This window comes from Quercus lobata, chromosome 3 (assembly GCF_001633185.2).
Source record: "Quercus lobata isolate SW786 chromosome 3, ValleyOak3.0 Primary Assembly, whole genome shotgun sequence".
NCBI lineage: Eukaryota > Viridiplantae > Streptophyta > Magnoliopsida > Fagales > Fagaceae > Quercus > Quercus lobata.
This window is the reverse complement of record NC_044906.1, coordinates 22,124,405-22,148,817: the sequence shown is the minus strand read 5'-3', so window position 1 is coordinate 22,148,817 and position 24,413 is coordinate 22,124,405. Positions and strand designations below refer to the sequence as shown.

Sequence of the window (24,413 nt, the reverse complement as noted above, 5' to 3'; positions counted from 1 at the left end):
CAATTCCTTGCCAAAACACTGGAATAATTATTTTAGCAGTCACAAATTTTTTTGTTTATTTGCCAATTAGACTATTATCTTCTTAATGTTTACATATATGGACAAGCATTCCTTATTGAAACAGCCCATAATATATTGAACCCTGAGAATTTACTTACCAAGTTACCATGGCTGTCAAGCAGCAATGGCTTTCACCATGGTAATGGGGAGAAGCACTTTATAAAGTGCTGTATAAGTATTACACAGAAAAAAGAAGAAAAAAAGTGTAAAATACATATGCTAAAGGAGGTAAAATGATCACTCCCGAGCAACTACAACTACTTGCTTTCCTACATTTTGGCCGCTAAAAATTCCCACAAGAGCTGCAGGGCCATTTTCGAGGCCTTCGGCTGTGTCTTCAACATTTGCCATCCTTCCTTCTCTAATGTAAGGCAGCACAAGGTCTAAGAAGTTGGGAAAGAGGTGATAGTAATCATACACTGTAAATCCTTCCATACGAATCCTCTTATATACCAAAGATAATAAATTTCTTATGCCTTCAGGTTGATCAAGATTGTATTGTGAGATCATTCCAGCTACTGCAGTGCGACTGTGGAATCTCATGTTAAGGAGAACTGCATCAAGCATTTTGCCTCCGACATTATCAAAGTAAATGTCAATGCCTTCAGGAAAACACCGAACATCATTACCAAAAAAAAGTCAGTGCCTCTCAGTTTTTTATAAAAGTTACTCTTGCAGTTGTAAGTAACAATTAAGCCTTGATATTGCTGTTGAGATATTTATCTAACGTTAGTTTCTGCCAACGTTTATTCTTTAATGTTATGCAATTTGCAGTCACCATGAATAAATTAGTGAATGCAGTGCAATTTTGCCTCACAGCTAATAATGAGAAATTTTGCCTCATTAATTTCGTTTAGATTATTTATATGCAAATTTTCCACTGACCTTTTTAGAGCTGCATCCAAGTCATGCTCTTCCTTATAATTGAAAGCCTCATCGAATCCAAACTGGCTCTTTAGTATATCAACCTTGTTCAGATAAAAGCAGGACAAGTGCTGAAATTTCATTTTAAAAAAAAGAGCTTGTTTCTATATTCCCTACTTTAAAACAAAGATTCAAGCATGCATTGCAGCTTAAAATTTGGGTCCAAATAAGTAAAATCATACAACAGGGTGAGGACTAGGAGAATTTGAAATTTAATGTTTCAGAATATAATGCAAATTTGTGTTAAAATACTTTAAATGTCTAACCAGAGGCAAAAATAACAACTTGTTCAAGGAGGAAAATAAAAAGATCAAACCTGCAAAATCAGTTCGAATTAAGTACAAAATATATACTATTGCTTCAAATTCATTTAAAATGGATGTTAGTAAAAGGTGATGATATAATCAGAAGATCAAGTTATGTGTACTTTATTGTTGTCACAAATATCTAATTGAATTATTGAATAAAAACAATATTGTTGGTAGCACCTATCAGAACAATGCATACCTAGTACTTTTCTTTTTCAAATATTTTACAGAAGATTCCAATTAAGGTTGATGTACCTTTTCTTTGCTTCCAGCACTTCCAACAACATAACAACCCATCAATTTGGCCACTTGCCCAACTACTTGGCCAACTGCACCAAATGCTGATGAGACAAAAACATATTCTCCTTTCTTTGGTGAGCAAAGTTCAGAGAAACCGATATAAGCAGTCATACCAGGCATACCTATGTGCAAAAGTAAATCCAATTATAAGGAGCATTTAACACATTGTAACAAAATAAAGTGACATAGGAAAGACACATATACCATGTCAATGTGTTTTTTTAAAAGAAGATATCTATAGTTGCTGGTATGCAGAGGAGGAGATGGTGTAGAGGACAGAAAAGAGTGACACGAACAAGATAGATTATGTAGTATAAATAAATAATTACACTGCAAAGTATCAAATTCATCTTTAATCAGAGTTCCATGAATTGTATATTCCAATCATATAAAAGATTATGAAGTAAAATCCTTTTTATTTTGTTTCTTTAATTTTCTTGAAAATCAAATCCATCTTATAAACTTTTTTCCCAATTGATGAGCAAATTACTTACCAAGAAGTCCAGTATAGTAGGAAAAGGGCACATCAGTGTGTTGGATTTTAAAGAGGCTTTCAGTCATTGTGATGAGGTTGTATTCTTCCCATTTGGTTACCCCCCAAATGAAGTCTCCTTTCTTGAAGTCTGGGTGCCCGGATTCCAAAACTTTAGCCACTCCATACCCAACTATTGGCTACATGTTTCACCAAAAAAATAGGTTCATTTGTGAAAGCAAAAACTATGATAACAATTCTCTTTATTTCAAACTGAACCATTTCATGGTTTAGATTAAATACAGCAAATTTAAAGGTGTATCCATTGCCATGTCAAGCAAGATAGTTATACAACATATATGCAAGAGAAAGAGAGTGAGTCAGTGAGCTATGAGCATGAGCTTACTGAATGGGGAGCAAAGGAATAAAAAGGGTTATCTGGGATTTTGTCCTTGCTGCCTCACATGTAAGGATCACAGGACAAGTAAAGGTTCTTCACCAACACTTCTTTTGAACCCTCTGGCACCTTCAAGCTTATGCTACTTGTGTTAAAGTACATGTCTGTTTCTTTGGGATTACCATCTATGTAATCTCTAGCTAGCACCTGTTTGTTTCTCACTTCTTCACCATCACCTACCATTGCTAAAACCTTTCTCTCTCTTTTTCTGTAGCCTGTTGTACTGCAAATAATAAAAGAGAGAGACTCTTTTTTATAGGCAAGATAGTGATCGTTATCAGGTTTGTAATGAGCTACAAATTTGACTACTATTCGTCAAGAAAGAAACATAGATGTGACAATCATACATAGTTTAATGCTCTTTGATGTGAAGTTCAAACCTCTACACATCATGCTCTTTTGTAAAAAATAGCATTAAATTGTTCAAAATTGACGGCTTGATTGTAAAACAAAATTTTCCAATTGCTTTTGTGTCAAAGCGGGATGATAGAATTGTACGTAGTGTATAGAGATTCTAGGAACACAATAAGAGAAGGGAGGCGCCAGTTCAAGGCCTTGACCCAAAGCCCACATCTTTTAATGGTTTTTTTTTTTTTAATGAAATTTTTAATGGCTTTACTCCTTTATATAAAGGCACAAAATTTTAGAATTATGCTAAAAATATCACAAATTTATGTATCTAAGGCTCACAAATTAATGAGTCACCAAGTTACCTTTAGCATTTTTTGAAATTGTACAATAATAAGTGGTTTAGAAAATAAAAATGGGTTGTGTTATTTTTTCTCACCCCTAAAAAGGTCTACAAAATTTTAAACTAATAGAAGCTCAACCCAATTTTAGACCTTAATTTTTTTTTTTTTTTTTGGGAGGGGAGGATTGTTTCGAGACTTTAATTTAGTAAAGCAACATCTTACCCAGTAGATTGTGAATATTAATCACCTGATTCCCCACTTGGGTAGATACCAACCAGTCTCTATCTCTTTCTTGACACGAAAATCAATATATAATATCGCCTAATCTAAGATCAAGTAAACTTCATTTCTAAAAGAATAATAATTTTTTAAATTAAATTTAATGCTTAAACCATTATTTTTTAATTCTTTATATGAAATTAACTTTAATTTAGTTAGTGTTAATTCATCAAATTAACCTTCATTTAATTAGTATTAATTAAATTTTTTTACTTGATATTTAAATATAAAAGACCCCATTTATTTTTATTGTCTTTTTTATTTAAGAAATAGCTTAAAACTTGAATTCTTTTCATCTACTTTTTCTTATCTATTTCATTGAGTGATCCACTACTTTTTTATTTTTTTGGTTAGGTTTGTGATTTGTGTCTATGCATTGAGCACTATGGCGTTAGGCTTACTAAATAGACTTTCTCATATGGATATTATTCTATTATATTTTAGTTTTCGATTTTTTTTAATCTTGTTTTCTTTTTTACTTTGTAATAATAATTAGTCTTATCCTTAAAAATATTATTGGACATATAACATTAAAAACATATATATATATATATATATATATATATTTATATATATTTATTGGTAAAAGAGAATGCAATTTATTTGACAGTGTGGGTTAGTGGAAAATTAAGTCAATAACTTAGATTTTTCAAGTAATGTTAGCGGATGTTCTAAAGACATTTGCTAATTAACCATATTAAGAAACATTTTATGAAAAAGGAAAAAATAATTGACTTGTTTGATAATTTTTTATATTTCTCATAAAGTGGTATTAAAATTTTCTTAAAATAGTTAATTAATTAATATCTTTAGCAAGGGTGGCAGCATGTTAAGGCCAGGGTGGTCATAGGACCACCCTGACCTGAATATTTATATATATATATATATATATAATATTTAAAATTTTATAGTTGTCTACTCTTAAAAAAAATTTGTGACCACTCTCAATTTTTTTTATACCAATAAAATTAAACTTTGATCCATAATTTAGTCCACTTAATAATATATTATCACCTTTCAAACAAAAAGAAAATGCCCAAACAAAAAATTTTGAACTAAAAACTGAAAAAAAAAAATGATAATAATAGCAAGTCCAAATGCCCAATAAAGACCTTAGGGAAAAAAGCCCAAGATCAATCCTCACTTACTACTCAGACAAATTTTTAAATCAACAAAAATAATAATAATTAAATTTTCATAAACTAAATACCCAATCAATCCTATTTGCCGATTGATCAAATTTTAAACCAAAATAGTTCCTAACCTAAAGGGAAATAAGAATCTTAGTCCTCAGTAGTCAGCGAGTAGCGACTCAGCAAAGCTGCACCAGCAAGACCGTGGCCTCAACGTGCTGCCAACCCTAGTCCCAGAGCACATCGATGACAGCATGAGGAGATCGGAGATTGCCTTGGCCTAGACTTGGTCTTAACGTGCTATCGCCCCTCAAGGTATTTTAGTTCTCTCACTCTTTTTCTCTATATCATCTCTGCTTCTGCTTTGAGAGCGGCACTCTCTCTCTTTCTTTTTGGAACTGAAAACTGGGAGTCTCTTTGGAATTGAATAGCTTTGCCTAAACCTAATTGCCTTTATTTGACTTTATCGGTTTTGTGAGTTTTTCGTTTTGTGTATTGTGAATGTGTTATATTTCTTTAATGTTTTGTGTAAGTGTATGTAGGGGATTCTAGCCTTTTATCCATATTTTTAAAAATATTTGGCAATATGCTCTTGTTTTGAAACTATATAGGTTCGAGCCCCTGTTTTGAAACTTGATTGGTTTAAAATCGAGTTATGCCCGATCAAACTTAAAAAAAAAAAAAAATAATTAATTGCATGGAACTTGAGTTCATGGAGCTTGAGTTCCATTTAAATTGCATGAAACTTATAGAAACAAAAAATTGCATGAAAGCGCCGCTATAGGGCTTTAAAATGCCACTATAGGGCTCACTGAACCTGGTATGGGGCAATCAAACTTATAAAAACAAAAAATTGCATGAAAACACGCCATTATAGGGCTTTAAAATGCCACTATAGGGCTTTCTGAACACCGCTATAGGTATGGAACTCGAGTTTCATGAACTCGAGTTCCATGCAAATTTTTTTTTTTTAAGTTTAATCGCACCATACTTGATTTTTTAATAAAATCGAGTTTCAAAACAGGGGCACAAACCTATATAGTTTCAAAACAGGAGCATATTGCCAAATATTTTAAAAAAATAGGGGTAAAAGGCTAGAATCCCTAGTGTATGTAACTGTGTGATTGGCTCATGGCTGATGGCTCTTGTCTCTTAAGCGGGAGTGGGGGGTAGTCAAACCGTCGAAGGATCATACTTTTATGATTCTCTAGTGTACCATAACAATTGATGAAACTTTGAAAATTGTCATGTTGTTATCCAAATCCTGCTCTCTCTTGTGGCACTATGCATTACTGGTGGATGGGGTCATGGCATAATGGCATTGGATATTTGGATTGGGGCAGCGGAGGCATTAAAAGTAAGTGAACATGATATTATAAAAGACAAAAAAAAAGTAAATTTTCTTTGGCAATGGGTTGGGCCAGGTGGATGATGCAGTGTATTTTTTGTCTTTATATGGTGCAAACCAAACTAAATAGTGGGGTGTATACTAAACTGTTAGTAAAGAAAAATAATGAAATAACTAAACAACAATAATTAATAATTTTATTAATATTTTGAATAAATTTATAGTTTATTCTTTTGCTTGAATTATGGACAAATATTTGATAAGAAAACCATGTATCTAAGATTCATCTTCTATGCAAGATTCATTTTCTGTACAAGATTCATCTTTATATTTTGAAAACGTTGCATGATAGTCTCATTATCAATGCTGCAAGCTCCATTTCTTTCAATGTACACAATCAAGCAATCATTCATCCACTGATCTCCTATTCGATTGCATAATTCATTCTTTATATGTTTCATTGCTGAAAAACTCCTTTCTGCTGTTATACTAGCGACAAGAAGGGTCAAAACTAACTTCACAAGCAAATAAAATCTTCTTATTTCATCATGTTTATTAGGATGATAAGATGATATCTTTTCTCATAGACCATGATTTGAACGAAGATTTTCTAAGTTAAAGTCAACACGAATTAGCTTAGAAGAAAATTGTAAAACTTTATGTATTTGCATTTTTTTTTTTATTGTTGTTGTTGTTGTCAATATCTAAATTTCTTATTTTATTAAATTGTGTAAATTATGATTTTTAAGAACTAAGGACATTTGTTAAGGAGACCCTTCCTTTAATTATTTTTTATTTGTTTTTATTTTTTATGGAAGACCCTTCTCTTATCGATAGTTCAACAATGATCAAATAATATTTTCAATAACAAGACATTTACGAAAATGCCATTAGCTCATTATCTTTTTGAAGACCAATACCAGGAAATGATAACATCCTATTGAATATTGATTATTTCAACCAACTTTGGCAAAAAGCGATTGGCACAGCAGCCAGTGCCACTAATAATTTGTTCAAACCCGTCAGATCTTAGCTCATCAATCATCATATATGTAGGGCGGTAAACGAGTCAAGTTTTGTCGAATAGTACGTGTTTGAGCTTGGCTCATCAATAAAAATCAAATGCTCAAGCTTGGATTGAGCTTGAGATAAGCCTAAAAACAATGTTTGAACTTGAGCTCGTGAGAATAACAAAACACTTGAGCTTGGCTTGGCTTGATTAATTAGTCAAGCCAAGCTCGAGCTTAATATCAATTTCAAACTTGAGCTCAAGTCAAGTTTTTTAGCTTTGGGATCCAAAAAAGTTGCATCATCAAATGCTTATATCACTAAAAGTCTTGTAAACAAAAAAAAAAATAAAAATATTCTCATTTTATCATACTTCTAATCAAGTAAACAAAAAAAATAATAATGATATACCTAATTAAATCCATCCATTCACATTCACATTTGTTCAAAATACAATTTTCACATCCACATTTGTCATCTGTGCAACTATAATCTTCACAAATCTAAATAAATTAAAATTCCAAAACATATATAAATAAACAGGCTATAAATTAACATTCCAAAACATATGTGCAATGTCATAATAATGAGTTTATTTAGTAAACATATATCAAGCTATCAACGAGCCTAAACTCGGCATGTTTTGTATTGAGCCCTATTGTTCACGAGCTTATTCACGAACATTTTTTTTTTGCTTGAGCTCAGCTTGTTTATCAAACAAGCTTAAAACTTTATGTATTTGCGTGTTTTTTTTATTGTTGTTGTTGTTGTCAATATCTGAATTTCTTCTTTTATAAAATTGTGTAAATTATGATTTTAATTTAAGGACTAAGGACATTTGTTAAGGAGACCCTTCCTTTAATTATTTTTTATTTTTTATGGAAGACCCTTCTCTTATCGATAGTTCAACAATGATCAAATAATATTTTCAATAACAAGACATTTACGAAAACGCCATTAGCTCATTATCTTTTTGAAGACCAATACCAGGAAATGATAACATCCTATTGAATATTGATTATTTCAACCAACTTTGACAAAAAGCGATTGGCACAGCTGCCAGTGCCACTAATAATTTGTTCAAACCCGTCAGATCTTAGCTCATCAATCATCATATATGTAGGGCGGTAAACGAGTCAAGTTTTGCCGAATAGTACGTGTTTGAGCTTGGCTCGTCAATAAAAATCAAATGTTCAAGCTTGGTTTGAGCTTGAGACAAGCCTAAAAACAATGTTTGAACTTGAGCTTGTGAGAATGCCAAAATGCTTGAGTTTGGCTTGGCTTGGCTGGATTAATTAGTCAAGCCAAGCTCGAGCTTAATATCAATTTCAAACTCGAGCTTAAGTCAAGTTTTTTAGCTTGGGATCCAAAAAAATTGCATCATCAAATGCTTATATCACTAAAAGTCAAGTAAACAAAAATAATACTAACAATATACTCATTTTATCATACTTCTAATCAAGTAAACAAAAAAAAAAAAAAATAATATACCTAATTAAATCCATCCATTCACATCCACATTTGTTCAAAATACAATTTTCACATCCACATTTGTCATCTTTGCAACTATAATATTCACAATTCTAAATAAATTAAAAGTCCAAAACATATATGAATAAACAAGCTATAAATTAACATTCCAAAACATATGTGCAATGTCATAATAATGAGTTTATTTAGTAAACATATATCAAGCTATAAACAAGCCTAAACTCGGCATGTTTTGTATTGAGCCCTATTGTTCACGAGCTTATTCACGAACATTTTTTTTTTTTTTTTTGCTTGAGCTCGGCTTTTTTATCAAATAAGCTTAAAACTAAGGCTCAAGCTTGGCTTATTTATAAACAAACGAACATGAACGAGCTTTTTATCGAGCTGAGCCTAAGTTGTTCATAAACAGCTTGGTTCGTTTACAGCCCTACATATATGTTATCATCAGGCAATTATTGAGCATATCTAGAGGATCAAAGTCATCAATGTTTAATACTCCTCCCACCAATAAATGTGAGACTCATTCATATGTGCGTTTTTATTTTTATGATTCCATAATTAAGGCCAAAGCTTTGAGGATTAAAAACATGAGTGTCGGCCAAAATGGCTATATATCATTGATGAAGAAAATATGGATGGATTTATCACTGTTTGTGAAATATTTAGCAATTTACCACATTTTTAATACTCTAGTTTGTAAAACTCGAGTTACAAACTTAAGTTCCAGAAACTTAAGCTCTTTGAAAAAATAGCTTCCAAATTTGCCATACTATTTTTTATGGAACTCGAGTTATATCTCCAAACTCAAATTTTCAATTAATGGTCCTACATATTTCAGAAACAGTGGTAGATTGCAAAATATTTTCAAAAACAAAGATATTTGGCCATTTTAGCCCATGAATGTCTCTATTTTTTGAGCAAAGAACGATGAATGTCTCTATTAGAAATACTTAGAGGTATGAACTAGTTGAACTACAAGACTATTAGAATGTCTCTATTCTTCTCAAACTCCGCACCAGCAATGGAAGGAATAGCTTCCATGCCCAACTTTGAGAGAGAAAAGAGACAATTAAAAAAGGTAGTCATTTGGATTTTTTTTTTTTTTTTTTTAAATTGAGTCATCATCATGTTATATCTCACATAACTGTAACTATTGTTATAATATACAATAACTTTTGTTAAATTAATATTTTGAGTATCTATATTGGATTGCATGTTATCTAAATTCTTAATATATATGGCAAAATTCGTGTTAATTGTGTAATTATATATATATATATATATATTAAAATCAAAACGTAATTAGAATTCACAATAAATTCTAATAATTAAATCTAATTTTGCGCCATTTGTCCAAATCATGATTCAAAACTTTTTTAAAATAACAAATATCTTAAGGATATCAGTATTTTATATAACTCAATCCTACTAACATAATAATATTACTATTATTGGAACTTGGAACACATCACATTTAATATATTATAATAATTTATTTCTTTACTTAGTCATGTTATATAAAGAAATGTGAGTGGTCAACCAAATACAATGACATTTTCCGCTTCAAAAAAGAAATTCAATGACTTCAATATCAAGATAGACACAACACATCACATAAAAAAATAATAATAATAATAATAATAAAAGATTAAAAAAACCCGCGAATTATAGCACTCTTTGTAGACTTGTTAAACAATGTCGTCTAAACACTAAAATATCACAAAAAGTATAGCGCCAACCATCATCAATGGCGTTTTTCATTTTTTTTTTCTTTCAAACCACCAATGAGACAATGACTTGTAATTATGTGACACAATAACATAAACATTTAGTGTTAATTAAAAAATGTACTTACAGAATATAAAACATTAAGAATATGTCTACTACAAATAGGAACTCTGTTCACAAATTGCAGTCTTTCACCACCATTACACAACCATTTCAGAGAAAAAAACATATCAAAACACACACATAGAGATAGAGGCAATGGCTAGTGTTGGAAAGGAAGTGAGCTACAAGCAGCTGATATTGAGGGACTATGTCACTAGTTCTCCCAAAGAATCAGACATGTACGTGAAAACTACTAAACTAGTACTATCAAATTGGAGATCCCAAATGGATCAAAAGCAGTTTTTGTTGAAGAACCTCTACTTATCATGCGATCCTGTTATGCGAATTCGCATGAATAGAGCTGAAGATTTGATCTTCACTTCCTATAACCCTAGCTCGGTAAGTCTCTAACTTCGTGTACACATATACAGTAATACACAACAATTTTTATAACAGTTGAATTAGTAAATTTTTATTCGTTCTTACTAGGGCCTATCACAATTTGACTCATCGACAGTTGTGAATTATTTTTTGTGAAATGATTTGTGACTCTCTAGGTTATATATATTTTGATGATTTTGTATTAGGATGTAGATATGACTATTAATGCAAATTGATTGGTAATAAGTTGAGTTTTGAGCTAGCGATTGTGAATTGGTGCAAACATGCAGGCATTATCATGGCACGGAGTGGCTAAGGTTTTGGACTCCAGGCATCTAGACTACAAAGAAGGTGACTTTGTTTGGGGACCAGCTGTATGGGAAGAGTACAGCCTAGTCGAGGAACCTAACCTTACCAAAATTCACCATACAGATGTACCACTTTCCTATTACACTGGAATTCTTGGTCAGTTATTTGGTTTGGTGGTCATTAGTTTTGCTTCTCACTATATATTTAACTTTTCCATTCAACTATATATGGCTATAAAATCTTCCACAATATTCCATAATTTGGTGAGATAAAAAATTGGGAGAAAATGGGTATTTGCCCCTTTTGCTAAAACTTTTTAGCAAAATGCCCCCATATCTGAAACTATTTAAGGAAATCCCCTTGTTTTAAAATTCGATTTTCTAAAAATCGAGTTTCAATTTAATACTCGATTTTTGGACAATCGAGTTATAGCGAATTGAAAATCTAAAAAAAAAAAAAAATTCTGGAACTCGAGTTCCAAAATTTTTTTTTTTTTCTAAGTCCACGTTGGCTATAACTCGATGTTCCAAAAATCGAATTTTACATTTAAAACTCAATTTTTAGAAAATCGAGTTTTAAAACAGGGGCATTTCCCTAATTAGTATCAAACATGGGGCATTTTGCTAAAATATTTGTGACAAATGGGTAAAAGCCAATTTTGGCCTAAAAAATTGTTATTTTAGCAGCTTTTATAATTGCGACTGCTCCTTTTTCTTTAGTGAGTGAATTTCACTTTTCATATCATCATATGTGTTTGAAGCATGTACTTCTACTGTCACTTGTACTCATCAGGAGAATACTTTTTGAATTAAGGATCCTAATGATCAAGATTTATATTAAATATTATAAATATAAGATATATCTAAACCTTATATACACAGTTAAATATAAGAAATAAAATCTTATCCGATAAATTGAATGTTTTCATATATATATATATATATATATATAGGTTATCCTGGAGGATTCTGGCCTTTTGCCCTTTCTGGGAAAAATATTTGGCATAATGCCCCTGTTTCGAAACTATATAGGGGCGTGCCCCTGTTTAAATACTCGATCACCGTAAAGGCGAGTTACATAAATATCTCGACTATGAAGAAACCGAGTTGTGGGCAGGTGCTTGCCACGCTGGTGTTCCAGCTTGGCTTTTGGGCAATAAAATATTCCCGCGTTACTGTTTGTAACTCGTCAATGGGGAAAACGAGTTATATGCAGAATAAGAACCAGTTTTTAAATGTAACGTCTCTAAAACTGTTTGTCTTCCTTCCTCTACAGTTTACAGTCTCTCTCCCTTCCTCAGTCCGATCAGTAGCCACCGCCAGTCTGTTCAGTAGCCACCGTTAGTAGCCACCGTCAAGTTTTCCTATTTCTACCCGCACCCAAACCAAACCATTCAGTAGACCCTTTCCGAAGTTGAATCGAAACCCATACCCATACCCACACTTTTTCAATCTCACCACAGCCGAAGCTCAACCCAATCTGTCTTCGGAGTTAAAGGATTAGAAACGTATTAAGGTAATTTGTAAATGCTGAGTTCAAATTTTAATTTTTTCCCTTTGCATGTAATCTGATTTGAGTGTGGCTTCTTAAGTTTTTCGCTGTTAGATTTTTCTCTATTTGTATTCATAATTATTGTTGCTGTTTTAGCTTTGTTGGGTTTGGTTTTGAAGTGGGTTTGGTTTTGAAGTGTCTTTTGACGCACATCTAGGGCAGAAATTCGTGTAAAATACAGTTAGCATGACAACGGTGTTCATTGTTAGGGGAAATTGCTTTGTAATTCATATAGTTTGAAAGTGTATCAAATCAATCTCTATTTTTTCCAGAAATTATGTCACAAGTTATGTCATGATTTTGAATTAGGGAAAATTTCTTTTTAATTCAATGCTGAATGATGTTGAATTGAGAAGCTATTGGTTTTACAAGCTTCAAAGTTACTGGCTTTTACAAGCTTCCACTCTGTTTAGTTATTATTATAATAGATATAATGTGTGTATAATGGATATGCATGCATATATCTACACACAGACCATGGACATCCTAAAACCTTTGCTGCCATTTACTCTGCTTAGGGCTCTAACTGTGCCATATTGTTTTTATTCAACATCTAAGTTTTGGTTTGTATTTTTTTTTTTTTCATGTCATTATCCTTGTAATATCATATGGGAACATATAAACTTACTTACCACATCAGTTGAAAGTCACTTACATTTTGTGTACAGATGCATAATTGATTGTCTTAAGAGACTAGAATTGTCTTAGAAGTTCTTAAAGTACTTTTTTTTTTTTTTGGTTATTAGTATTCCTAGCCTTTCTAAGAAAGGATTTAGAAGTAGCCTATATAATGAACATTCCAACTTTTTTCAATCGCAATTGCTATCTCATACCTAAATGTGAGTGCTTAGGAAAGCCTAGGTGTGATTGCCCAATGTTTTATCTTTGTTTATTTGATGTTCTTTTTATTGTTTAAATACCAAACAGCCATCAACACAATCAATATGTTATCAAGAATCTATTTTAGTGTTGAAATTCCTAAAAAGGCTACATCAAATTTGGTATTAAAGCCCGTTCAAGCTCCTGTCTTGTGTCAGATTAGCAGCTTCTGTGGGTTATGTTTGTTGACTAAGTACATCGAATTATTATTATTATCATCTATTACATTTGGGGTTGAAAAGGCAACTTAGTGGCCTTAGTGGCCTTTTAGGGTCACCCAATCCTTTCATAATAGGTTGGGTTAGGTTAGGGAGCATTGAGATTTGTGGTGGCTTTTGGGAATGGAAATAGTACATCCTCTAGGGTGCTTCTGACGGACCTAGGGCTTTGTTTATTTATTTATTTTTTTTGGTGGTTTGGCCTACTATACTTATTTCCCAAGGGTATTGGTGGAGGTATTGATTTCTGTGTGTCGAAATTAATTTTTGACTCTATAAAGTGTAGGCTTTTGAATGGGGTTTGATATGTAATTTAATTAATGGAAAAGAATGGAATATGAATTGCCACTAGGCTTTTGATGCAAATGGAAAATTGCAATAAAGAAACAAAGATGAAAAATGATAAAAAATTAAAAACGTACGAGTCAGTGATGGGAATGTAATTGGCTTAGTCTATTGGGATGTTTCAGATGATGAAGAGTTCTATTGGGACCTTCCTTAGTCTAAACTTGAATGTACTGTTATTTGATTGCAATTTTCTTTAAAGACCTTTTAATTTGGGAATTTTAGATAATAAAGAGTTATCTTGGGACCTTCGTTGGTCGATCTAAAGTTGAATTGGCTTGACACTTATTTGATTGTTTGTTTTTGTTTTTCACTGTTGGATTGCTTTTAATTAAGTTCTCCCAGAATGAAGACAATTTGGTAAATTCTAGGTCTTCTAGAATGGGCTGGCCTTGGCTGCACCAAAGGCCTTGTCGCCTCACACCTTAGGGCGTCGGGCCATATAAGGCCTTGGCACCTTAAGGTTGCCTTTCACCTTTAACTACCTTGACCCTATTTCTAGTTGACTTAGGAAAGCCAACTATTGATTTTAAAAAATCTGCTTGATTTGAAGAAAAGAAATGAATTACTAATAACCTAATTTACGACCAAGACTTGACCAATAAAAATATAATTGACTTCTAAGAGAAAAAATAATCGACTTCATAAAAAAAAAAATGAAGGAAAAAAACCCAAAAGAGAAGAAAGCAAAGGTCTTGGACTGTTATGGTCACCAATTCAGTGTTCATTTGACACATAACTATGCACACACCATCATTTGATGGTATAGGTCTCACAGCTGTTTAATCCATTTAATAAAGCTAAATACTAATTTGACTATTATTAGTTGCCTCCAAAGCTGTGCTTGTGAGTGAGATGTCCATTGCAGTAGAGTCTCTAATGGAACCTTTACCTATTTCCATGTTTGTCTCCCCCTTTTTTTTGTTGAAAACACACCTCAGTAGCCACTAAGTTACAATGAACCCTTTTCAGTTCTTGCTTTATTAAATAAAATTTCTTTTAGAGTGTGATGTCAAGTACGGGAACAAGCAAAAGCAAAAGGAAAGAACTTTACACTTTGATTAAAGAAGGGAAATTCTAGTATTGATGGGTGACAGGGCTTGTTTAGGGGTAATTGGTAATTGGGTACCTTTTAATTTTAGAGCTATGTTTTAGTGTTTTAGAATGGTGTTTTTTGTGGTGCTTAATTGATTGTTTGGTTTGCATTATGCTGTGTTCATTTGTTGGTTTACTTTGTTTGATTTAGACATTGAATCTCACCTTGGTTGGTTGGTTAGGTTGCTTATACAATTTGCAACTATGTGTCTTTTATGTTTATGCCTTGCAGCTATGAACGTTAGGTTGTTTATATTTTAGTGTTTTACTTTAACTCTTCCTTGATATGATTAAATCGATTGAAAATCAGTGTATATAGATGCATGATGTATAATTCAGTTTAGCAATTATATGTTTTCAATTTTCTGTCAAATCTCTCTTTCACTCTGTCTCTCTGTATTTGTTTCTGTGAGTTTGTTGTAGAACATTCAATTACTTGCCTGTGTTTACTTGCAAAAACCAAGCTTTTCTTCACTATTAAACATAGAGCTACGTGTCTAACATGATTGCATGCGTGTCAAATATGCAGCAAGTGGGAAATGTGGATCCTGGACCGACGGTTGGTACACAGTTGACGTGGCAGCCGGTTCATCAATCCACACTGCTTTGGGAGACGCCAGCCGGTCAGGTGTGTAGTTGTACTGAACTTTGGACATGTCGAAATCATTTAATTTTATTTCTGTAGGGTTCTTTGATTCTTTGCAAATAGACGTTAGACATGGTAGAATGTTTTGGTTTAGGCATGTAAGGTTGAATTTATTCAACCATCTAATTGTCTTTATTCCGTGCCAAATTTGCTTGTAATTCAGCATTTAGTAACCCTGTATTTAGGTGGGTTTGATGTAAGGGTAGTGAGTGAGAGAGAGTGAAGATTGCTCAAGAGTGTGCAAGAAAACAGAGACTCACGGCTGGGCCTCGCGGGTGACTCGCGGCTGCAAGCCGCCAGACGCAGCACACGTGCCAAGCATGCTGGAAGGTGAACAGTCATGCAAGCTGGAGCACTACAGGACAAAACAGGACAACTGGCCATACGGTTATCTCGCGACTGGATCTCGCGACTTAGTCAAGCCGCGAGCCACCCCTGTTTTGTAAAACCTGACGTTTCACATTCCTCTACCACTCCAGTATAAATACCCCTTTTACCCACGATTGTGAGAGAGCTTCCAGAAAGAATTTTGAGAGAGAAACCCTAGAGAAAAACAAGATTGATTCACCCACAATCTATACATTAGAGTCTCTTCAAATTCCTCAACTCTCTTCCTCTCCATTGTCAAATCCTTGAGAGGCATTATACCAAACCTGGTTCTCACCACCATCATCACTGTGAGACAGCTGTTTGGATTTCTGGGAAGCAGTTAGGAAGGAACCAATCTTCATTGGTTGATGCTACAGTCTAGTAGCGGAATCCGGGAAGCTAGAAAAGAAAAAGGTTTGGCGCAACCTCGTTGGAGCAAGAAGCTTGGAGGGCTTAGGTGCACTGGGTAGATTAGGCTTGGAGGGTCTATTGCTGTCCATGTATCCCAACTGTATTTTCTAGTGGATTGATTACCGCTTGGAGGGCGGCGGAGAGGTTTTACGCCGAGGGCTTCAGTTTCCTCTTCGATAACACATCGCATGTTGTCTTTGTGTTTGCATCTTCCTTCCTCTCTATCTTTACCTTTTTATTATCTGCTGTGGATTGTATTCTGTTTTGGCTTAGATAGTTTTTAACCAATTCCATATTATAGCTTATGTTAAGTTTCCGCACACTTGTTGTTTGACATATTGCTTGAATTGGTTAAGTTGTAATTTGGGGGTCTAAACGTTCAAGGGTGTTTATACACGTTTTTGAACTTTCATTTGGTATCAGAGCAGGTACACTGATATTGGTTTCATTACCATTGTGTGATCCTTGACTCCCTTTTGAGATGGATCGGTCTCAATCCCTAAATGCACCTCCATATTTTGATGGTAGTAATTATGCTTTGTGACGATGTTTGTTTGTTTGCTTGTTGTTTTTGCTGTTGGTTGTTTGCTTGTCTTCTTGTGCATATTTTTTTAATTTTGTTTTATCAATCTTTTTGCTTTTAGTGTCAAAAATCCAAAAATCACATAAAAAATAGAAAATCAAAAAGCTTGATTGACGTTGTTGAGTTTTTGTCTCAAAACTTGTTTTGCCTTGTACCTTTGTGCATTTTCGAGCATTGTTTGTTTCTTTGCACTCATATCTCCGTGGGAGAAATTTTGAAATCTTTGTGATTGTTGTAAATAGATCTTCAAACTTGTCATGAATGATTAGTGAATGGTTTTGTTGATCTTGAGACATGCATAGACTTGTGTCTATATATCTTCCCACTCTTTATTTTTTGTTTTGCTAAAAAGAGCTCACCAAATGTAAATCTCCAAATGAAAAGAGATATTGAGCTGCAAAAGCCTGTCACACATTCTAGTATTCGACTAGGAAAAAGGGTAAGCGACCTTATATTAAAGTGAATGTTTATTCAAAAAGCCAAAGGCTTGTTTTTTTTTAAAGTGAAATGTCATATATCACTCTCACAATGAGAGATGATTGCTTCAAAAGATCAAAAAGATCAAATGTTATGATTGAAAGTGGAGTCAAATGTTAAGCTCCAAGTTGTGTGGGAGGTCATATATACATATTTCTATAATTGAGATGGGTCACATGATCTAGTGCTAATTGTGTATGTCTTGGTTGAATTGATCATTGAAGCTTCACATTAGACTAAGGACTATCTCATTGTTGATATCCACACACAACACACAAGTTTATGTTCAATAAATGCCATATTCATTTGTGTGATTGTACTTGATGAAATGTGTTTTCACATGCTCAATCTTTGTTAATTCAAGCACAAAAATATTTTTGAGTGTTTTAGGTGTTTTTGGAAAGTATTTTGTTTGAAAAATCTGAAAATTTCAAAAATCCAATTTTGCCCTGTTTTGGCGACTCAGTCGCGGGTATGTCAAGTAGCGAACCTCAGTCGCGTCTTCGCGGGTCATTTTTGGCGACTTGTTCGCGAGTGGAAGGTCCAGTCGCGAGGGTTACTCAGAGATTTTCGCGGCTAAGCTCACGACTCACTCGCGGGTAGACCTTCCAGTCGCGAAAAACACTTAGAAAAATTTTTCAAATTTTTGTCCTTGAGTGTTTTGGCGGCTTGAACTGGCGACTTTGTGGCGACTTAATCAAGTTGCGAAAAACGCGTGTTTGGCAGAAATAGGAGCAGTTTTTAAATCTTTTTCAGTTTTCCCTCGAACATTTGTGACTGTTCATCTTCTCTCTGAACTATCTCCCTCCCAAACACTCCGTGCTCCCATTTCCAATCTCCATTGTTGCATACTTTCTGCTCAAATTCTTCAAGTCACAGGTATGGGTTTTTAGTTTTGAACTCATTTCTACTTGATTTTGTGTTTTTCCCCTTGATCTTTTGCATATGTTTATGATTTAGAAATGGGTTTGTGTTTCGGCTATTGCTCTTTGTTCTTGCTTATCTTGTGGATGCTGTTGCTAAAGTTTGTGTTGATCTTGGTTGTTTCCTTTTTGGTCTTCATCCTATGCTTAGCTAAGTGTGTCTTTTATTTTATCTGATCTTGAGCTCTTGAGTTGTTTCAAAATATTCCGTTTGATGATGTGTGTTTTAATGTGCTGAATGTGCATTTTCTATTGTGTTAATCTGTTGGGAGCATCTGTTAGTTTCAAATTGCTGATTGTGAGTCATGTCATTTTTCCATTATATGTCTCAATGACATATATCTGCCTTTAGGATAGTTTCTATATCTACTGATTTTGTTCTCCCCTGCATTCTCCATGTTGTTATTGTGTTTCCTATTTTAGGCTTGTTTGTCCATGTGGTTGATCTAAGTAGCTTATTGTTTAAGTGTTTAAGTTCATCTGTGTGGCTGTAATCTCTTTGTTAATTACATGGTACTGACTAGGTCTACACATATATTGTTCTTTGCTGTTGTGGCCTCTTTTGATTGTTCACAGATGGCTCCCTCACCTCCGAAGAAGAAAACTCCTGCAAAGAAGGCTAACAAAAGATTGAAAATGGATTCTAAACTGTTTCGGTCAGTTCAACACTTTGAGAGATACAAGGATAACTTCTTGAAAGCAGGAATTATTCAAGAAAGATTTGTAGATTTGGAGGACTTAAGACAAACCTTTATCCCTAGCTGTTTTGAAGGAAGAGGATGGGAAAAGCTTCTGAGTGATTTCCCTGTAGTGTGTGAACCCCTGATTAGGGAATTTTATTCAAATGCTGTGATAAAAGAGAATGAGTTAAGTTGCTGGGTTAGAGGTAAAGAATTCATTTTGGATGCACATGTCATTGATGATGTGTTAGGCTTGAAGGATTAGAAGATCAGGAATTTATCAATTACAAGGATAGGAGTGTTTCTATTGAAACAGTTCAACAAAGGATAGGTGGGCAGAGAGAAGGAAAATGTTTGAATACCACTGCCTTTCCAGTGGACATGAGGTGTCTAACAATAATCATGATGTTTAACCTCTATCCCATTAAGAAGTTGACTACAATCAACTGTGCTAGAGCAATTTTTCTGATGGATCTCAAAGAAAAGAATTTCATAGACATAAGTTCCCACATATATGACACCATTGTGGATGAGACAAGAACAACCTCTAGGCCAAAATTGATCTTTCCTAGTTTGCTAATGAGGATTTTTAGAAGGAAGGGTGTTCCAATCCCTCAAGACATCAGTCCCATGTCCACACCCTCTGCAATTAACAAGCTTACCTGCAAAAGGATAAGTGTTAGGCTTCCAGGAGAAGAAGATGAAGGTGATGAAGGAGAGGGTGTCCCAATGGAGACTGAAGCAGAGGCAGCAGGGCATGCATCAACCTCAACACCCAGGAGGAGTGGCAAAAGGTCTAGAGCATCAACTTCTTCAGATACACCTCCAGATGCTTTCCAAATCATTCTGGAACGACTTGATGGGATCAGAGAAGTCCAGACTGAGCACTCTGAGAGGATGAGAGCCATGCAGGACCAGATTGATGTTTTGTCTGCAAAACTTGACAGCTTCACCACTCAGCATGAACAGTGACCCTTTGGCCATTCCGGTCAAAAAGGGGGAGATGACATTGATGATGAGAAGCAGAAAAGCAACTCTTAAGGGGGAGTAATGTGTTGAGGGGGAGTTGTCAAAGTTGTCAAAATCAGAGACTTTGTTTATATATGCTTATGTTTTGGGTATTTAATGTATTTTTGGGTTTGATACACTGTGTTTTTGGTGTATAGTTGTTTTTAACTCTTAACCTATACTCTTGGTTTAAACTTTAATATATTTTGATGATGTTATTCAGGAAGTTTTGTGTTTGTACCCATGTGCTTTTGTAAGCTTTTAGGGTTAATGTTTTATGCATAGTTTGTAGGCTTTATGGTATGTACCTTGCTTAATGCAGCCTTTATGCTATGTTGAAATCAGTACTTTAATCTAAATGTCTTGCATTTTGATTTATGTACTGTCACTCTTGTGCCCTTGTAGGATTGTTCCTAGATGCATATACCTTGTGTACTATGCATTGGTTGAGTGTTGAACATACAAGTGTCTTGCCTTGTGCTTGTTAACTTGTATGTCCTTGTGTTCATTCCAAGTGTGAATGAACACTGTGATCACTACCTTGTGGTGTTCACTTGGTTGATCAAGCCATTGTTTGTTTCTAAACTCCATCTTTGCTTGATCACATATTACCTGTTTCATATGCATTTTATGATTTTCTGCTTACAATGATCATGGTGTATTGTTGTGTTTGAGGAGTATTATGTACATATGATTCAAGTGCTTCACAGCTTCTAGAGTTAGGTGTGAGTGAGTTTGTTCAACTGTTCCCAACTCACAAGTTAAGTCTAGAGTCTGTTTTAGGGTTTTGTCACGGAATAGCCAAAGGGGGAGATTGTAAGGTTGAATTTATTCAACCATCTAATTGGCTTTATTCCGTGCCAAATTTGCTTGTAATTCAGCTTTAGTAACCCTGTATTTAGGTGGGTTTGATGTAAGGGTAGTGAGTGAGAGAGAGTGAAGATTGCTCAAGAGTGTGCAAGAAAACAGAGACTCGCGGCTGGGACTCGCGGGTGACTCGCGACTGCAAGCCGCCAGACACAGCACACGTGCCAAGCATGCTGGAAGATGAACAGTCATGCTAGCTGGAGCACTACAGGACAAAACAGGACAACTGGCCATACGGTTATCTCGCGACTGGATCTCGCGACTTGGTCAAGCCGCGAGCCATCCCTGTTTTGTAAAACCTGACGTTTCACATTCCTCTCCCACTCCAGTATTAAATACCCCTTGTTACCCACGATTGTGAGAGAGCTTCCAGAAGAGAATTTTGAAGGAGAGAAACCCTAGAGAAAACAAGATTGATTCACCTACAATCTATACATAGAGTCTCTTCAAATTCTCAACTCTTCTTCCTCTCCATTTGTTAAATCCCTTGAGAGGCATTATACCAAAACCTGGTTCTCACCACCAATCATCACTGTGAGGACAACTGTTTGGATTTCTGGGAAGCAGTTAGGAAGGAACCAATCTTTCATTGGTTTTGATTGCTACAGCTCTAGTAGCGGAATCCGGGAAGCTAGAAAAGAAAAAGGGTTCGGCGCGAACCTCGTTGGAGCAAGAAGCTTGGAGGGCTTAGGTGCCACTGGGTAGATGGCTTGGAGGGTCTATTGCTGTCCATGTATCCCAACTGTATTTTCTAGTGGATTGATTACCGCTTGGAGGGCGGCGGAGAGGTTTTACGCCGAGGGCTTCGGTTTCCTCTTCGATAACACATCGCGTGTTGTCTTTGTGTTTGCATCTTCCTTCCTCTCTATCTTTGCCTTTTTATTATCTGCTGTGGATTGTATTCTGTTTTGGCTTAGATAGTTTTTAACCAATTCCATATTATAGCTTATGTTAAGTTTCCGCACACTTGTTGTTTGACATATTGCTTGAATTGGTTAAGTTGTAATTTGGGGGTCTAAACGTTCAAGGGTGTTTATACACGTTTTTGAACTTTCAAGGCAGAATTGTATTTAATCCAAAGAGAAAATGGCATGAAGCATATATAATCAAGAACATTGTATGGAGCAGAAATGTTCAAAGTCAGTAGATCTCATTTAGAAGCTATAGTAATCAATAAAAAATTGAATCCGCTACTATTCTTTTTTCCAAACATGCGCACACAATTACGCGTGGCTACACATAAGACAACTAACGACCTTGATTCCTAATTCCCTGCTCCATTTGACATAGTGAGGCACTTTGTTCATTCATTTCAAAACATGATGCCCACCACCTTAGTGCTAATTTTAAACAATGTCATTGATGTTGAATTGATCCTATCTGTTATTGAGGTAGAGCGAATAAGCAATTAACATTGTAACTAACGTTTTGCATAATGTTCGAAACTAACTAGTTAGCCTACTGTTTCTTGCATATTATTATTATGTAGCATTCTTATAGTTATTTTGTGTGCACTATCCTAAGACAATGTTCTTTCGTGTGTAGGTAGTGCCAGGCGTGCTAAAGTGCAGACGCCAAAGTTGCAAGTTACCCGAACATAGGCTTGACCCACGGATTGCTCGGTACATAACTGAGGTGGGTTTTGAAGGGTTATTCAAGGTTCCAAACTTGGAAGTGGATCATGCGTTGATCACAGCACTAGTTGAGCGTTGGCGTCCAGAGACGCACACATTCCACCTACCGCATAGAGAGATGAGCATCACCTTACAAGATATTGAGGTGATGCTAGGGGTTCGTGTTGATGGGTTGCCAATTACTGGGGTTGTGAAGATGGATTGGCCTACGTTGTGTCTTCAGTTATTGGGCCATCGTCCACCAGACCCGATACCGCATCCCCATGAGAACACCTCTATCCTTGCTGGGGCGAGGCTCAGATTCACCTGGCTGGATGCACAATTTAGTGGTCCCCTAGCTGCGGATGCTACTGATGAGGTAGTGCAGTAACATGCGCGCTATCACATACTCGATCGGTTGGGGACGATTTTGTTTATGGATAAGTCGGCAGACCGGGTGTCGGTGCTGCCTCTACAGTTCCTAAACCCAATCAGCAACGCGAAGAGGTACAGTTGGGGTAGTGGGGCATTAGCCTTGCTATACAGGCACTTATGCAAGGCATCGGAGTTGAAGGCGATGCAGATTGGAGGAGCAGTGATGTTGGTGCAGCTGTGGGCGTATTCGAGGTTCCCACTGATATGCCCTGTTATGAGGTTGCCACTACCGCCAGTGGAGGTAGGTCCCCTTGCCAATCGGTATGTTATTTGATTAGTTTGATACAATTGTCATGCCATTTGTCATTCACCGTGCATGTGTCTATAGTTTATCCCACTTGTAATACATTCACTAAGGACACTGCTGTCGAGAAGTAAACCTTGTTTCAAACCAAAAGTCCAATTGACATTAATTTAATGGATTACTTAACAAGATATAGCATGCCAATATACACTGTTATGAGTGCAGAAGAAAATTACAAATACAATATACTTTTTTTTAATAGATAATGCTAATACATAACACTAGTTGCATCTATTAGTGCAATGGGAATCACAGTCACACACATCATTTAGTACTTAATATGTACTCGGCGACAATTTCTAAAAATAGGTTGTACAAAATATTGGTAAATAGTATATAATCTGATCGTATTTAAGTATAATATTAATATTGAAGATGTTTGTTTTTGAAGACTTCTAAAGGGACTTGGTTTCCTTCTGTATCCTCACAGCAGGCTAGCAAGCATACACATGGAGTTAGTCACCATTTCTATCTAGTTTCCAATATGCTGTCTTCTGTCCAAAGCTGAACCCATTGAGAATACAGTAAATCAAACAGGGCAGGGAGACAATAATTCCCAATCCTGCAATTGCCTAACATAGATAGGGTACTAATGCACTACTTTACCCCTAACATCCAAATAATCACTAACCCTAGCATGTTTGTTAGCTGCAATTTGGAAAGGATCATAAACTAACGTAAACTAACCAATTAAAAGACTTGTTCCCACACCATGCATCAAGCCATATACCCTCACCCTCATGCCATCCCCAATTTTAAATCTAATAAATTTATAGGACTCCCAAAACCTGCTCTTATTCCTTTCCACAGCCCCACTCCATGTGGAAATTCTACTCCATATGTAGTCCACTGGGAATCTTGCTCATATTTAATTCTCAGAAGGCATCTCCACAATTGGTCATTTCCCTAAGTAAAGCACCATATTCACTTATCCAACAATGCAAAGTTGAAGGAGCTTAAATTTTTAAAGCAGACCAGAGCGGCCAGTCTGACGAGTTGAACAGTGAACTGGGACCT

At 35.0% G+C, this 24,413-nt stretch overlaps 1 pseudogene across 1 annotated transcript; it reads right to left on the bottom strand.

The window, feature by feature from the left end:
- Positions 1 to 44: 44 nt before the first annotated feature.
- On the bottom strand, positions 45 to 2,725 carry LOC115980092 (annotated as a pseudogene). Its single transcript, XR_004089329.1, has 5 exons — positions 2,471 to 2,725; positions 2,087 to 2,264; positions 1,548 to 1,714; positions 948 to 1,028; positions 45 to 678 (listed from the first exon to the last, which is right to left on the bottom strand). The product of XR_004089329.1 is annotated as a 2-alkenal reductase (NADP(+)-dependent)-like (transcript).
- Between the last annotated feature and the right edge of the window lie 21,688 nt (positions 2,726 to 24,413).